Source organism: Gallinula chloropus (genome assembly GCF_964237585.1).
Source record: "Gallinula chloropus genome assembly, chromosome: 3".
Taxonomy (NCBI): domain Eukaryota; kingdom Metazoa; phylum Chordata; class Aves; order Gruiformes; family Rallidae; genus Gallinula; species Gallinula chloropus.
The window spans coordinates 90,846,942-90,861,788 of record NC_140087.1 but is presented as its reverse complement, the minus strand read 5'-3'; the positions used below and the strand labels follow the sequence as shown (position 1 = coordinate 90,861,788).

At 38.4% G+C, this 14,847-nt stretch overlaps 1 protein-coding gene across 8 annotated transcripts in view; it reads left to right on the top strand.

The window, feature by feature from the left end:
* RIMS1 (regulating synaptic membrane exocytosis 1) overlaps positions 1-14,847 on the top strand; it is a gene marked incomplete at both ends in the record, with an annotated part of 323,509 nt that overhangs the window by 283,051 nt on the left and 25,611 nt on the right. The window lies entirely within an intron of this gene.

The window sequence follows — 14,847 nt, the reverse complement described above, 5'->3', positions numbered from 1 at the left end:
GGCAAAAAACGTGGTTTTAAAGCTACTTTTGATTTCTTTAAAAACAATGCTGGCAAATTGGGGTCAGTGAATTCAGATAGGTTCTACTTCATTAGGAGCATAAGACTTCCAACTCTGTACTGCTACTTCAGAAATCTTAAAAGCTTCATGCCTGCATAGCCTGGAGGAGCAAAATCTCCTACACAAAGATACAAGAGAAAGAAAATGTATGTTTTTAAGTCCCTGTCCTGATCCTGTTGAACCCCATTGAAGACTTCTGCTCTTGTCTTCCGTGGGAGCAGAACCTAACTGACCCTAAGGGTTCTTTCTTGCTAAAAGAAAGAGGAAAAGCTTCAGTCTAACATAGAATGCATGCGTATTGCAGTCCTCCTCTCACATAGACAGGGTAATCTAAACTAAGGTAAGTAATAAGATATTGTTTGTTTCTATCATCAAATATCTCACCCTTTTTCCTTGTTTTTTATTGCTACATGAGCAGTAGAAGTGATTCTTTCAATATGTAAAGCTTAGTCAGCTTTAACAAAGAGGTTTTACTACTTTTCTACACTATTCATTTATTAATTTTAAAACAGAAAGGATATAATCTTTCAGTTGGATCAAACAATAGGTGTAGTAGACCTGCTTGAAGCCCAGAATTGTAATTAGTAGTGTACCACAGAAATTAACTGAGTGTTAGACTAGAACATAGAAAGTTGCATACAGTAAGATGTTATTTTAGCCATGCCAGAATCAGTGACAAGCCTTTAAGTAACAGAAATTGGTATTGTATTAGAGAAATGATTTTAGGTTGACATTTGCTCCACTTACTAAAGAAGAAAGTATTTTAACTAGTTTACAGAATTTGTGTGCAGTTTGATCTGGCATTCCTTTGTAGCTCCTAAATCAAATTGAACTAGTAAATGCTGTGAGATTTCTACTCAGTAGTCAAGCTCTGACCACGAACCAGGGCTATATGAATAAGAGGAAGGCATGGGGGCTTAACAAACTTAGGATGATTTGACTTGCATGAACCATTGTTCTTACTTCTCGTGGAGTTATTAATTAATATAAAATCTAAACTGTGACTTCTAAACACTTTAGCATGCTCCCATTCTTCACAGAAAGATACAAATTTAGCTTTGTGTAAATTTCAAAGCAATAAGAATGTTGTGAGGAGTGGAGCACCTGAAGTTATAATGAAATTCAAACATCAAATCATATATGAAGAGTACAGTTATGTATTATTCATGATTGTAAAACAGCGTGGAAAATTATATTTACTTTGGCTTACTGTGGCTCAGGCAAACAGTACTATTTGTGGTAGAAGCAGAGCAAATAAAATGTAACGTCTTTTATTCCTCACTTTTTTTATTAAGATTGTCTGAAATCAGTGAACTGAATTAATGCAATTTCCTTAGACCAATAAGGGGCACACTTCCCTTCCTTTCTGCAGTGTGCACGAGGGGAGGAAAAATCTAAGAAGGTCTAATCAATGTGTTATGCCTAACTTAATTATGTCTCCACCACTCAGAATAAAAAGAAAATCTGGTTTGACAATATAGTATAAAATAGGTCCTTAAAAATAATTATGTCAAAATGCATTCTGATAGCCAAATTCTCAAGTTTTAAAATGTGTGGAAGTGTGTGGCCCTCGACTGAAGTTGTGCCAGGTACAAACTTCTGCTAGACATTTTCAATGATGGAAAGTGTGCTGCTGACACAGAGCAAATGTTTTAAAGGAAGCATAAAAAACACAGAAATGTATGTGCAGACTTTGTTTTGGGGGGTTTTGTTTGGTTTTGTTGTTTGTATTGTTAATAGGTTTTTAATTTTTTTTTCCTAACTTGCATGATTGTAAGTCAGATACACATGACATACATAGTTACTTGTTTCTGAAAGCTCCAAAGATCAGAAATAAAAAAATCAGATATTTCTTGAAAATTGGAGATTATGCTTTTCTGTGGAACATTTAGATCTTAGATTCTAGTTTGCTGCAGTCTTCAAAACCAGTAAAATTAGCTTATATCCTTTTTTTCTTTTTATTTGAAGAAATAGCTAATAATGACTGAATTCAGCTTCTTGTCAATAATTCTTGATGTTAAGCTTGATGTTTAATCTTATATAAAAAGAGAAGTGGTGTGTATGAAATTGCTGTAAGATGCCTATAAATTCTAACAGTTGATTTTCTTTTAAATTGACAAAGGAGTGTCTGTGTGTGAGTGTGTGCATGTGAGTTTATATGCACTCATGGACCTCCTTGCAAATATGGGACAACTCTACTTGCACATTGGATTTAGAAGGACTAGTAATCGTATTATATTTGTGCACCCTTGTTCAATACTGTTGGAAAATATTTATTCTAGATGTGTGCTTTATAAGATTGTCAGTGAAAGAGTAAGTTTTTATTTCTGTGTAAATCTATAAGGAAAATCATGTATTTCTGCTGCACTTCTATTGCAACTATGTGTAAGTTTTCATAGTACTTTTGGTAACTGTTCATTGAAATAACAGAACCCTTACTTACTATAGTTTGTTCATTGTGCCAACAAATTGTTTAGATTTTGTAGTTCGTCAAAAAAAGCTTGCAATCTGCTGGCAGTATCCTTAATGAAAATCCATCCCTGCTTATGCTAGCACACTTAAGAAGAAAATAAAAGAAAAAGGGTGTGCGGGGGGAATAGGGAAAAGAAAAAAAAAAAAAAAAAAAAAAAAAGAAGAGTCAAAACCCCTGGAAAGACCACAGAAGAACAAAAATATCTCCAGGCATATTCTGTACAATTTTAGTTACAATCCCGCTTTTCTAGCTTTTTTTGCCAGCCTAATTTTTTGTGAAAAAAATATATATAACTGCAGAGTTTCTAAATAATTAAAGCAAATAAACTTTAAATTACATGAAAATTATAGGAAAATAGATTACAACAGGAAATAATTTATTGTCTGCTCTTGTGATACAACACTCTATTCCCCACAGATGCTCTGTATTATTGTTTCCTGATCAAAGAGTAGCTGTGGGCACTCTTTGCACATCCTGCATTTTGATTTGGTGTTCTGGGTTTGTTTTGAAACAGATAAAAACTGCTGCCATAGCAGGAAAGATTTTTATTACAGAATTTATACCATAAAAGAGACAATACAATGATTTTCAAAGTGGATAAAGGTAATGTCAGGTGTACCATCAGTGAGATGAGTTCTGGAGAAAAGCAAAAGCTCAGTTCAGATAAACAGGAATATTCCCATCCCTGGATTCCTCTCAGTTACCCTGATAGTGATAGAATGGGATTGAGAGCAGCCCAGAGAAGAACTTGGGGGTTTTGGTGGATGAGAAGCTCAACATGAGGTGGTAATATGCTCTCTCAGCCGAGAAAGCAAATCATATCCTGGATTGTATCAAAGGAAGTATGACCATCAAGTTGAGGGAGGTGATTCTCCCACTCTGCTCTAGTGAGACCCCATGTGGAGTACTGTGTCCAGCACAAACATATTGAGCTGCTGAAATGAGTCCAGAGGAGGGCCACAAAGATGCTCAGAGGGCTGGAGCACCTCTCCTCTGAAAACAGGCTGAGAGAGTTGGGCTTGTTCAGCCTGGAGAAGAGAAGGCTCCAGGGAGATCTTACAGAAGCCTTCCATTACCTGGAGGGGCCTACAGGAAAGCTGGAGAGGGACTGGTGTTCATTTTCACAGTCTCTGTTTAGTAATGCCAGCAGGTATCATTTTCTGTCCATCCTTGTAGCAATTTTATGATACAACAGGATATTTCATACAGGTCTAGATAGTACAGACAGATAAAGCAGATACTAAATCATAAATAAAATATGCTGGAAGGTGAAGGCTTATGGGATAATGAGGGATTGTTTTTTGTCGTTCTTGAGAGAGCCATTCTTTCCATAAGCTCGGGGAAATAATTTTGTCACTTTTTTACAAGGGTTCTTACAACCTTTTCTTGCAGTTTTTTGGTTTAGGGGGTTCCCCCCACATTTAGTTTTGATTGTGTGAGTCTCAATTATAAACAATGGCAACAACGCATTTCTGGGCATGTTGCTTTTACTTCATAAACTCATAGTTTGTTTTTTAATCCTGTAGTGAAGGACATTGTGTTTATTTTTAAAATTACAATTATTTGGTAAGAAAGCTGATTGCCAGACAAAGTTCGAAAGACACATTTTATCTGCACTTCAGTAAATCATCTGTTGTTATTAGACTGGATGGAAAACATAGGGATTAGTAAGGAATACTGGATGTCAGGAAGAAACCGGTTAGGATGGAGGCATTAGCTGGTTATTAAACCAAGAGCTAGAATGTTTACTGGTTGAGTTTCTAAGACAAAACTCACAGTTTCTAAGACAAAAACCGTATTTCCCCCTTGGGAGGTGATGTGTATGCTGCTTGAATATACTGATGATACTGGTTTGGAAACTATGATTTTTACTTCCAGGCAATATAGAGGAGGGACTGATGAACTTGAGACCCAGAATAATAGAACTTGGGTAAAACGTGATGATGCAGATTGCAAGTTCATTCCTTTCAGAAAGACTAATGAAGATTTCTAGATGCGATGTGGGAGCTGTCACCTAGAAAAAAACAGGAGGATGATTACTCAATATTCAAGAAAATGAATACTGGATGCTTGTGGGTATCAAGGACTTGAAGGATGATTTATTGCCTGATCTGTTCAGCGTGTAAAAATGAAGGTTGAACGGGGATATGATTGTTCTGTAGGAATGCAAGAAGAATAAATATAGAAATGGCAGAAGAGTTTTTGAAGCTAAAGGGCAACACCATCAGAAACTGTGGTATGAGAACAAATGCTTATATATTAGTTATGAATACATTTTATATTTTTCTCACAATTGCAATAAAGATTCCTGCAGTCAGAATAGGGAGAGAGGTATCTTGCCACTCTCATAGTATTTAGTGTGCTAGGGATGAAACAGCCCTATTTTTTATCTTCTTGTCTAGTATAACATCCCAGAACTGTTTTTATAGGATTTCTTTTTCTTTTATATTGCCACCTCCTGTTCATCCACTAGAAGTGCTGCAAGATCTCAAATTCTCTACTTGTAGCTTCAGAAAATTATCTTGATAGTCAAAATCACCACGAGTCTTACAGATATACAGTTGCCTCACAGGTTTAGTTAATTTTTCCATAATACACCTGTCCTTCACTGGGTTGTAAAGAAGCATTTAGAATTATTTGCTTGCACTGACCATTTATCTCTTGCAAATGAGCTTCCTTACCTACAGATACCTCCATTTTGCTATCTTTAATCTACATGCTTTGCAAATCTTTTCTTTAGTGTTAGACTGTGTGTAGTTAAAAAGTGGTTCTGTAGCCTATCAATCAGAAGCGCGGTGGTCTGTCCTGCAGCTCTGTCACTAGCCTTGTTTGGTTGTTGAGATTATCTCCATGAGAGTCTTTCTTATCCAGGTTGTTATTTCTTCCAGGGCAGGCCATTAGAGCTCGCTTTGCATAGTTGTGGTGATCGATGGCTCTGTTGCGCTAAAAGAGAATGGAGGGAGGGAGACTGACATTAAGATGGATTTCTCTTTTCAGCCAATGGATTTCTCTTTTCAGCCAATCTAAAAAAAGTCTGTGGTGCAACAGCAGGGTTGGTAATGGTGCCTCAGGGACAGTGACAGAATCTGGGCTCTAAACTTGGCACCCTGGCAGCTCTTTAGCACCCTTCTGAACCCAACAAAAGCTTCATACCAATCCTACATGCCACCTAAATGTCTCTGCAGCAGGAGGAGGTGGGGAAACGAACTAATGGATGAAGAATAATATTAAAAACAAAGAGAAAGACCTGATTATTTTTATAAGATGAACTCTTTGTTCTAGTAATGATACTTAATTCTTTGAAACTATTGAGTGAATGTAAGCATGTTCTCTTTTATTTACTGTTGCCGTCTAGCTGAGGAATTCACTACCCTTAATAGAAACATCATTCAGTTCCAGTTACTCATCTTCCAAAAGATTTCCTAATAAGGGCTAGTATTTTCAAACAAAGTCCCGCCGCTTCGCTGAGTTAGTGTTACATGTGGCTCTTTTCCTTTTTCCTGTAATGTAAATTTTGACTTTGTCTCCTGTTATGTAGTTGGTTGATTTGTACTCTAAAGTATTCATTTGCTTTTCTGTCTGCTAGCACTTTGTCCCTAGATTTTTTAACACAGATATTACTACAGTAATGACTGTACCTTGGACTATTTCCAATATGTAAGTAGCGTGGGTTTTAGGAGAATTTCTTCCCTTCCAAAAGTATAATGTTGATTTTAGCTAAGCTATGACATATATGTCTTGTAGAACCATCATTTCAAAAAAATGTCAAATGTATTTAGTAAGTGTAGCTTCAGCATTGTTTCTACTGTATTTTTTATGAACTGTTTCATAGAAAGATCTACTGATAGTTCTGACTGTATTTAACTGAGCTTTGTTTAAATAGGGTTTTTATTTGCTTTTTCATCTGACTCACAGGTTTTACTTTCTGCAAGTACAAACAATGAGTTGAAACAGTATGAAAATTATGTCAGTAAAAGGAAATAGAGCAATGCCAAAGTACTATCACGAGGGGAAAAAAAGTTTCCTATTTCCATATGAAACATTTCTACATGCCTATCTGTAAGAGAATGTCAGTCTTAAACTTGAATGTTATTATCCTTCTTATACTTCTTGCCTGATCTGGTCCACAGTTTGTGGCTTTTGGGAACTTGCAGGATTTTGCAGAAAGTTATAGAGTACCTGCAGTGATCCAGAGGGAAAAACCTCCCGCTCTGCGGCATGGCTGTTAACTCCTGTCTCACTGAAGGATAAAGCCCCTTTTGTCTAGAGTCAAATGTCCTAACTTAATTTTGTTTTCTTTCCAAAGCAGACCTTTTCTTAACTAGCATAAGCTCTTAATACAGTTTGAGAGAGCCTGTTCAGTATGAAACAACTCCTTCAATGTTTAAGTGTTGATTTGGGAGCTCGGGCTATCTTGTTTGAATAGCTGAAACTGCAGTATTTCCTTCACAGGGTTGTTCCACGTATCTAGATGAAGTTTGGGGCAGAACTGACTTGTCATATGCAATCATCTACTCAGCGCCTCAGGATTCTGTTAATATCACCATTTTCATTGGCTAGATGGTCACATGTAAAATTTCTGGTCAGCGGTTCAATAACCAAGTGGAGACCAATGATGAGTGGTGTTCCTCAGGGGTCAGCACTGGGACTGGCACAGTTTAACATCCTTGTTGGCAACATGGACAGTGGGTTTGAGGGCACTCTCAGCAAGTTTCCTGACAACACCAAGCTGTGTGGTGTTGTGTGGTCAACAGGATGGAGGGAAGGGATGCCATCCAGAGGGACCTCAACAGGCTTGAGAGGTGGACCCATTAGAAGCCCATGATGTTCAACAAGTCCAGGTGCAAAGTCCTGCGTATGATTCAGAGCAATCCCAAACACATCCACAGGCTGGGCAGAGAATGGCTTGAGAGCAGGCCTGAGAAGGATTTGGGGGTGTTGATTGATGAGAAGCCAAATGTGAGCTAGCAATGTGTGCTTGCAGCTCAGAAAGCCAACCATATCCTGAGCTGCTTCAAAGGAAGTGTGACCAGCAGGTCGAGGGGGGTGATTCTTCCACTTTGCTCTCTTGAGACCCCCATCTGGAGTACTGCATCCAGCTCTGGTGTCCCCAGCATATGCAGGACATGGAGCTGTTGGAGTCAGTCCAGAGCAGGGCCACAAAGATGCTCAGAGAGCTGGACCACCTCTCCTCTGAAGACAGGCTGAGAGTGTTGGGCTTGTTCAGCCTGGAGAAGAGAAGGCCCTAGGGAGATCTCACATGGGCCTTCCAGTCCCTAGAGGCAATGTACAAGAAATCTGAAGAGGGACTGTTTACAATGGCAGGTAGTGACAGGGTAAAGGGGTAATGACTTTAAACTGAAGGACGTAAGATTTAGATTAGATATACAGAAGTAATTCTTCACTGTGAGGGTGGTGAGGGTCTAGCACATATTGCCCAGAGAAGCTGTGGCTGCCCCCTCCCCAGCAGTGTTTAAGGCCAGGTTGGATGGGGCTTTGGGCAACCTGGTCTAATGGAGGGTATCCCTGACCATTGCAGAGAGTGGGGGTGGAACTAGGTGATCTTGGAGGTCCTTTCCGACCCAAACCATTCTGAGGTTCTATGGTCCTGTTATGAACTTTGCAGTTTCACACTATGGCCTTTTTCCTGGTACGTTTAGTAAATGTAATACAGAGTTCCTGAGAGCAGATCAGATAGAAAGATAAATTTCGTAATCTGGACAGTGCATTGTAGTATTTTTTTCAAAAACATTTCTGGTATTATTTTTCTCATGTAAAGGAAGAATTTGCAATAATTTAAAAACTGTTTTAAAATTATTCTTAATTCTTCTCCACAAATACGCAACCAAAATTTTCTTTGCACTCTTTTCTTTTACAGAACACCTTTAATATTTTGCTGCTGGCTTGTAGCTTCAGTGCTACAAGTGTCAAGGACAAAATGGATCTTGGCATCTAAATATGGGCAGAGATTCATCTCTGCTTCCAGCATAGTATTTAAAATATCATATCTCTAAATCCATTAGGGACAAGAGATTATTTCACTCTCAATCTTTGGGAAAATAAGTCTGCCTTTTTAATTTTTTTTTCTTAAATAAAACTTCTATAATCATACATTTTATTATAAGGTATCCGTGGGATAAGTTTTTTAAAAGTGCGTTTAGCTATATGCGAAGAAACATTAGATTCAAAGATGCTATGTTAATCTTATTTAGCACTTATATATGTGAATGTGAAGATGAGCTTGAAGGGATTTTTCAACTGTTTTGGCTTATTGGGGATTTTTTGCTAGAAATAGAATTGTTAGCAACAGGAGCCAATTGAAAAGAAGTAAACCTAACCTAAGACAAAAAGAAGGATCTACAGTGCTTTTAAGGAATTGTCAAGGTTAATAATGATTATCATCATCACCATCATTGTCATTCTTGCTGCTTTTATTGTAGCTGATGTCAATGTAGTTATAAAAAAATCTGTACACATATATATAATGTATCTGATAGAGTCTGCAACACAGATACTGGCCCTTAGATACCCTGAATTATGTATCAAAATTAATGAAATATGCAAAGTTGGATAAAATGATGAAAAAATTATCATAAGACTTTTGAAAAAAAAAAATCAAGTTATTTGGCAAGGCATTAAGTCAGACAAAAAATTATTTCAACTCTAACAGCTTATGATGTCCATCTTGACACAATTTAGCTTGAGTATTTCCTTAAATACAAATAAACAAGAATGACATTTAAAACCAAAATGTTGACAGCATTAAATAGAGTAGGTATCAGTGCACAAAATATTTCAGTGCTACCGAATCACCTTCTTTGGTCCATTATTTCACCGTGTAGGAGCTCTGCATATGAATAGGGAAGAGCCTGGGCTGCAACCACCCTGCACAGCGTGCCTTCACTCTGAGCACACCTAATGTACAGTCTAAACACAAGTCTCTCTCCTCCGGTACTTTTTACAGATCACCGAGGGAGGTTGGGTTCAGCTGGCTGAGACCCAGATAACACACAGCCTCAGTTCAGGACAGGAGAGGGCAGACAGTAAACAAGGACAGTCTCTGGCCATGTTCCCACATGCACTAGTTTGGCAGCGTACCTGATAGCCTGGGCTATTGACCAGTCCAGTGTTGACTTCGTTTCTGAGAAGGACCAGCAGTCTAATGTAAACTGTGTGGCAAAGGAATTTTACTCTGATGGTATAACGTTTATTGCTCTGACTCCTTTTGATGATTTCGGTGACCTATAAATTAAATTAACGTAACTAATAACTACTTTGGCAAGTCTTAAAATAGAAGATAGAAGAGATGAAAACGAGCACACCGTGTTACTTGCTAGTCCAGACTTACTGCCTGTCAGCCATTCTCATACACAAAATAAAAGGAAAAAACAGATTGAGGCACCAAATGAATTCCTGCTTCTCCAGGACAAAGCTTGGGGCTTCAGTGGCATCCGCTTGTACTTGGTCTGTAAAGGTTGCTCATGAGCAATTTCCCATGGAAATGACTGCTCTCTAGGCATTTGAATGACTTCCATTGTAACATACCATTGTAACATACCAGAGACCATTGAGAATTTAAGAGGTTGATTTTTTAATATGGGGGGTTTATTTTTACACTACCTTTTTCTTTTTTTTGCACATGTACCAGTATTTCAAGTGTATAAATTAAGCTTTCGGTGACTAATAGCCACTCTGACTAGCCAGTTTGTTGCATCAACTAAATTTTCTTCAAATTGCCAAGAAAAGACAAACAACAACAACAACAACAACAATAATAATAATAATAATGATTTTTCTTTTATCAGCTGTGGCATACGTTTACAGTTTCATCGGTGCTTTGAATGTTGTGCCAGGTTTTCTTTTGTTTGATAAGAAGGTAATTTTTAGAATATGATGGTCATATAACTTCCTAAAGGGACCAGTAGTGTAAAATGTTCTTTGTTTAAATCCATGTTGTTTTCTATTATGTTGTTAGGTCCTATGTATATCAGTTATGTCGTGTAACTTCCTCTAAGGCATGAAAATGGTTTGAATTACCATTTCCTGTTGAACAGACCTCAACATAGTTAGTTATTAGACCTCAGTAAACAGTACCTGTTGCCTTTATATGTTCTCAGTTCTCTGTTGGAAGGTTCACCCATGAACTTCCTTGAATTTACTGAAATTTGACAAACTGTTTAGATTTTCAGACTGAAGCCTACAAATATTTAACTGCAGTGCCATAGACTTAAGACATTCAAAGAACCAAAAGCGTAAACTACAGTTGGGTTTTTTTTCCAATGATCTGTTGCATGTTTATCCTCACAAGTTACCTGAGAATTGCTTTGGAATTACTTAGTGTATATAAAAGTCCTTGACACTCACAGACAGACACTCATATATAGTTAATTTCATTTACCCATACAGTCATTTTTCATTTTGCAAAACTTCAGCTTCTGGTGCCTGATAGCTTCAAAAACATTGCTTTACAAGAAGTCTTAGACATGAGATGTTTTTTCTTCTGGGAAGCTCTAAAAGTCTGGCAATCCCAGAAGGAATTCCCTGTGTGATGGAAGCTTGACCAGTCATAATTGCCTACCAGTTCCTGCTACATTCTCAAAAATGCACAATCTGGAATCATTGAAGAAACAAACCAAGGCAGAGAAGTCAGTATGAGACAGCAATATGTGATACTGCCTCTCCACACTGTCAGTATGGAGGAGAAACCTGCTTTATTCTCCAGCTGCCTCCTCCATGGTTTCTTCACAGCTCCTGAATGTGGTCAGACAATAAGCGTCCAAGGAGGTTAATGCTAAGCCCCGAGGAAGCAGTTCTTTCCACTTCACTATGTTTCTGTGTGGTTTGTGAAGCACAGAAGTTTTATGATTAGATAAGACAGAGTGGTTGCCCAAAATGGGCTCCCGACTTCTGTTTTTGAAGCTTGGGTTAACTGGGAGACTCACTTTGGTTTTAAATGGTGCTTGTAAAATGTCAGTGTGAAACCGTATTTAAAGTTGAGGGATTTAATGGTGGCTTTTGCGTCTTTGGCATAAAAATCAGTGTCTTGGGAGTCTATTTATTTGTAATGATTTCTCTGGTCCCAGAACAGAACTTGTCAGATTGAGAAGTTATCTTAATGCAGGTCCATGCAAATGGATTTTCTGTTTATAAAGCATGTTAAAATATCTCTAAAGCTTTTCCAAAAAGGAATCTCAGGGCTACTCTTTTGATTAGTTTTGCTTTTACAAGGTTGTTGATGGCTTTATTTATAGCTCTGCTGTTTGATTAGATTTGATGGTGGAAAGTGTTCTGTCTGAGAGCGCGGCCAGGCTGAAATACTGAATTAGGTATAGATGTGACCTAGGATTTATGTATAAAAGTAAATCGGTTTTAGCCATCACTCTCCCTTTGAAAATTATCCTACTAACCATCTTTTCTCCTGCCTGAGCAGCTCTTTCCTAGAGTTCATGGTCAGGGCAGGGTGGAGAGGATTTATTTGACAAGACCCATCTACTTTCTTCTATCTGGACTCCAGAGTGACTAAAATGTTAATGAGGGAAGATGTTCAGGGGACACTGGGAACAAACTCCAGGGTATATACACATGGTTGGCTTGTTTTTTACAGACTACAAGTACTTTGTTGAAGTTTAGTATTTATTGATAGGAAAGGAATAATTTAGCAGGAAAATATTTTGAGGGAGTCAATCATCGTTACCTTAGAGGTATATCATGTTAGGAACCAGGTTCTCCTGCCTAGGTGGAGTTACTCCACAGCACTGTGATTACTTAAGAGAGGTCGCCTACAGGATCTAATTAATCTAGTAACCAGACTCTTTCATTGGAGTCTTAGTAGTGGCCCTTCTGAGGCACAACCACTCCAAAAGCTGGGTGAGATAGAACTGAGTTCCCTTGATATTGCACTTATTTTTCCTCTGATATAAAAAAAAAATCACGGGTTTGGCAACAGGCTCATATCACAGCACAAAGAGAGTTGTCATCTCTAGCATGTGTTGGAACAGGCGACTGATAGATTTATCTGGGTATTATAGAGCCAGGTCAGACCTTAGCTCTCAACAGATGAACTACTGTCACTGACTGGGGAACCCAGGAGAAAAAGTGACTGAGGAGGTGACATAGAAACTGTGTTGAGTTTGAGTAGTAGTCCACAGTTTTACTTCAACAGCAATTGCATAGCTGCAAATGCAGCTTTATTTGGTTTTGTTCAGGCAGTATTTTCTGCTCCGTGCCTGGGTGCAGGCCTTTAACCTACACTCTGCTTCAAGGGGATGGACATGTTTACGGCCAACTTGGGAACAGTGGCAAGAGATTTTTGATGGGATCCCAAAGTTCCCCTTTTAGCCAAGGTTCAGCCTGCCTCATAGTAGTTTCTGGTCCAAAGTTTGGCCATGGCCAAAATCCCAGATCCATACATTGCCTTACATTTATTTTGGAGCATGTGTTTTTTAAATATCTGACCATGATTCCCAAATATTCAGAAGACTGACTTTTCTCAGACTGTAACAGGCTACTGCAATACCACTTAAAGTTTACTGACTTGGTCAGGGGGATCTCTGAAGAGGAAAAAAAGACCCTTGACAGTCCTATTCATTGCGGCCCAGAAACAAATCTTCCTGCAGAAATGCTGGTGACTGAATATTTGACATCATGGATTGCTTCATTTATGTAACGTCATTCTGTTGCATGTGGCAACTGCTTTCATTGCTTTGCTTGCTCTGGATCAAGAAAAAAAAAACCAAACAACTGAGGCTGCATTGAGAAAGACTTGAGCACAAACCCAGGCACTAACTCCCACCATGGCTTATCTCTTCAAGGAATCCCATGTGTCCATTTCTCTTACATCATGCTTTTTCAATACAGCTGTTCAGTATGAGCTGTACTTCAGGAGCTGAAGCGGGATTGTGGGATAGAGAGCAGGAACCCTGCCAATGAGGAATAGAGAGGCACCGCTATTCTTCAAAGCAGCATACTAGGAGCTATAAATCACTAAAAGTGGGATTAGTCTCAACACATGTAGGTGTCCACAAGGTAGCTGTCAGTTCATCACTTCAGGCTTTCTTTCTAGCCAGCAGAGGAAAACGTACACATCTGTGTGTGGCTTATCCATCCTCAAGTAAATCTCTGAGGCAGTAAAAATGAGCTGCACTCTGAAATGTCTGTTTCTCGCTGTATGCTCTAAAAGGAGTCTGGTGTGACTAGCTCCAGTACTGCATCTCCAGACACGTAAAGTTCAGAGAGCTGAGTCCTACTTAGCCTGTGCACAGCCCCTCTCTGTTCCCAGACCTTTCCTTGATCCCCCTGAAAGGTCGGCAGTAGCTGAATCCTGCAAGGTTTCCGTTGCCTGGATAGAAGAGGTCTTAAGGAATGACCCAACTGCTCAGCTACACAAAACAGATGCTTTCTTGTTCTTGTAGTATGGCGTGCAATAAGCAAACTCTATCCCAGTACTGGGTTTGATCTTCGTCTTGCTGTACGATAGCAAAGTTCAAATTACAAATTCAAGAGTGCCTTTGGCACGCTTGCAATGAAATTACCACTGTTTAAATAGGGTGTGTTTTTTTCTTTGGTATGACTGTCTGAAGTTTTCTGGTGCTATTTTTGTAGGATATTGGATAATCTTACGGAAATGGAGTAGTTCTCTACCTCGTCAGTATTTTTTTCTCATTTGCTCTGCTGGTTGCTCAGCATTCATAACAGCAGCAGGATTTGGTTGCAGATGTAAAGTCAGAGTTTTCCAAGTCTCTGCGTGAGTCTCTGTGTTGAGTTACACGTATATATGTGTGTCTATTTTATATTTTTGTATTAATTGTTTGCCCAAGGAGAGCCTTTAATATGTTTGTATAAAGGTGAGATTGTCAGCCTCAGAGGAAAAGTACTGTCATGAAATGCCTTTGAGAAGTGCATTGGTTATTTGTTTTAAATGTGGAAGAAATTATCTCCTTAAGTATCTTAGCTTTCTTGATAAGCAAATGTAATCATAAAAACTAACACTGGGTAATTGGTATAAATTGTTCCAGTCAAACACTAAACTGAGTAACTGTGAAGATGGAAATGTTACAGTGAATTGTAATTTTATTGTAACTGATTAGTTGCGCTCTCAGATCAGCTGTCATGATCCAAGCCTTTCAAATGCTGTCATCAATCAAGCAAAATATATAATAACAACATTGTTGTGGTACCTTGTTTATAATGACAATGTAAGTACTTTCACTAATAATATATTTATTTTGGTTTTAGTGTACCATTAGCAAAATCATTACTTTACGTGATGCCATCAGTTTCTAAGAGCTGGGAATCTGATCATGCTTTTAGTCTTC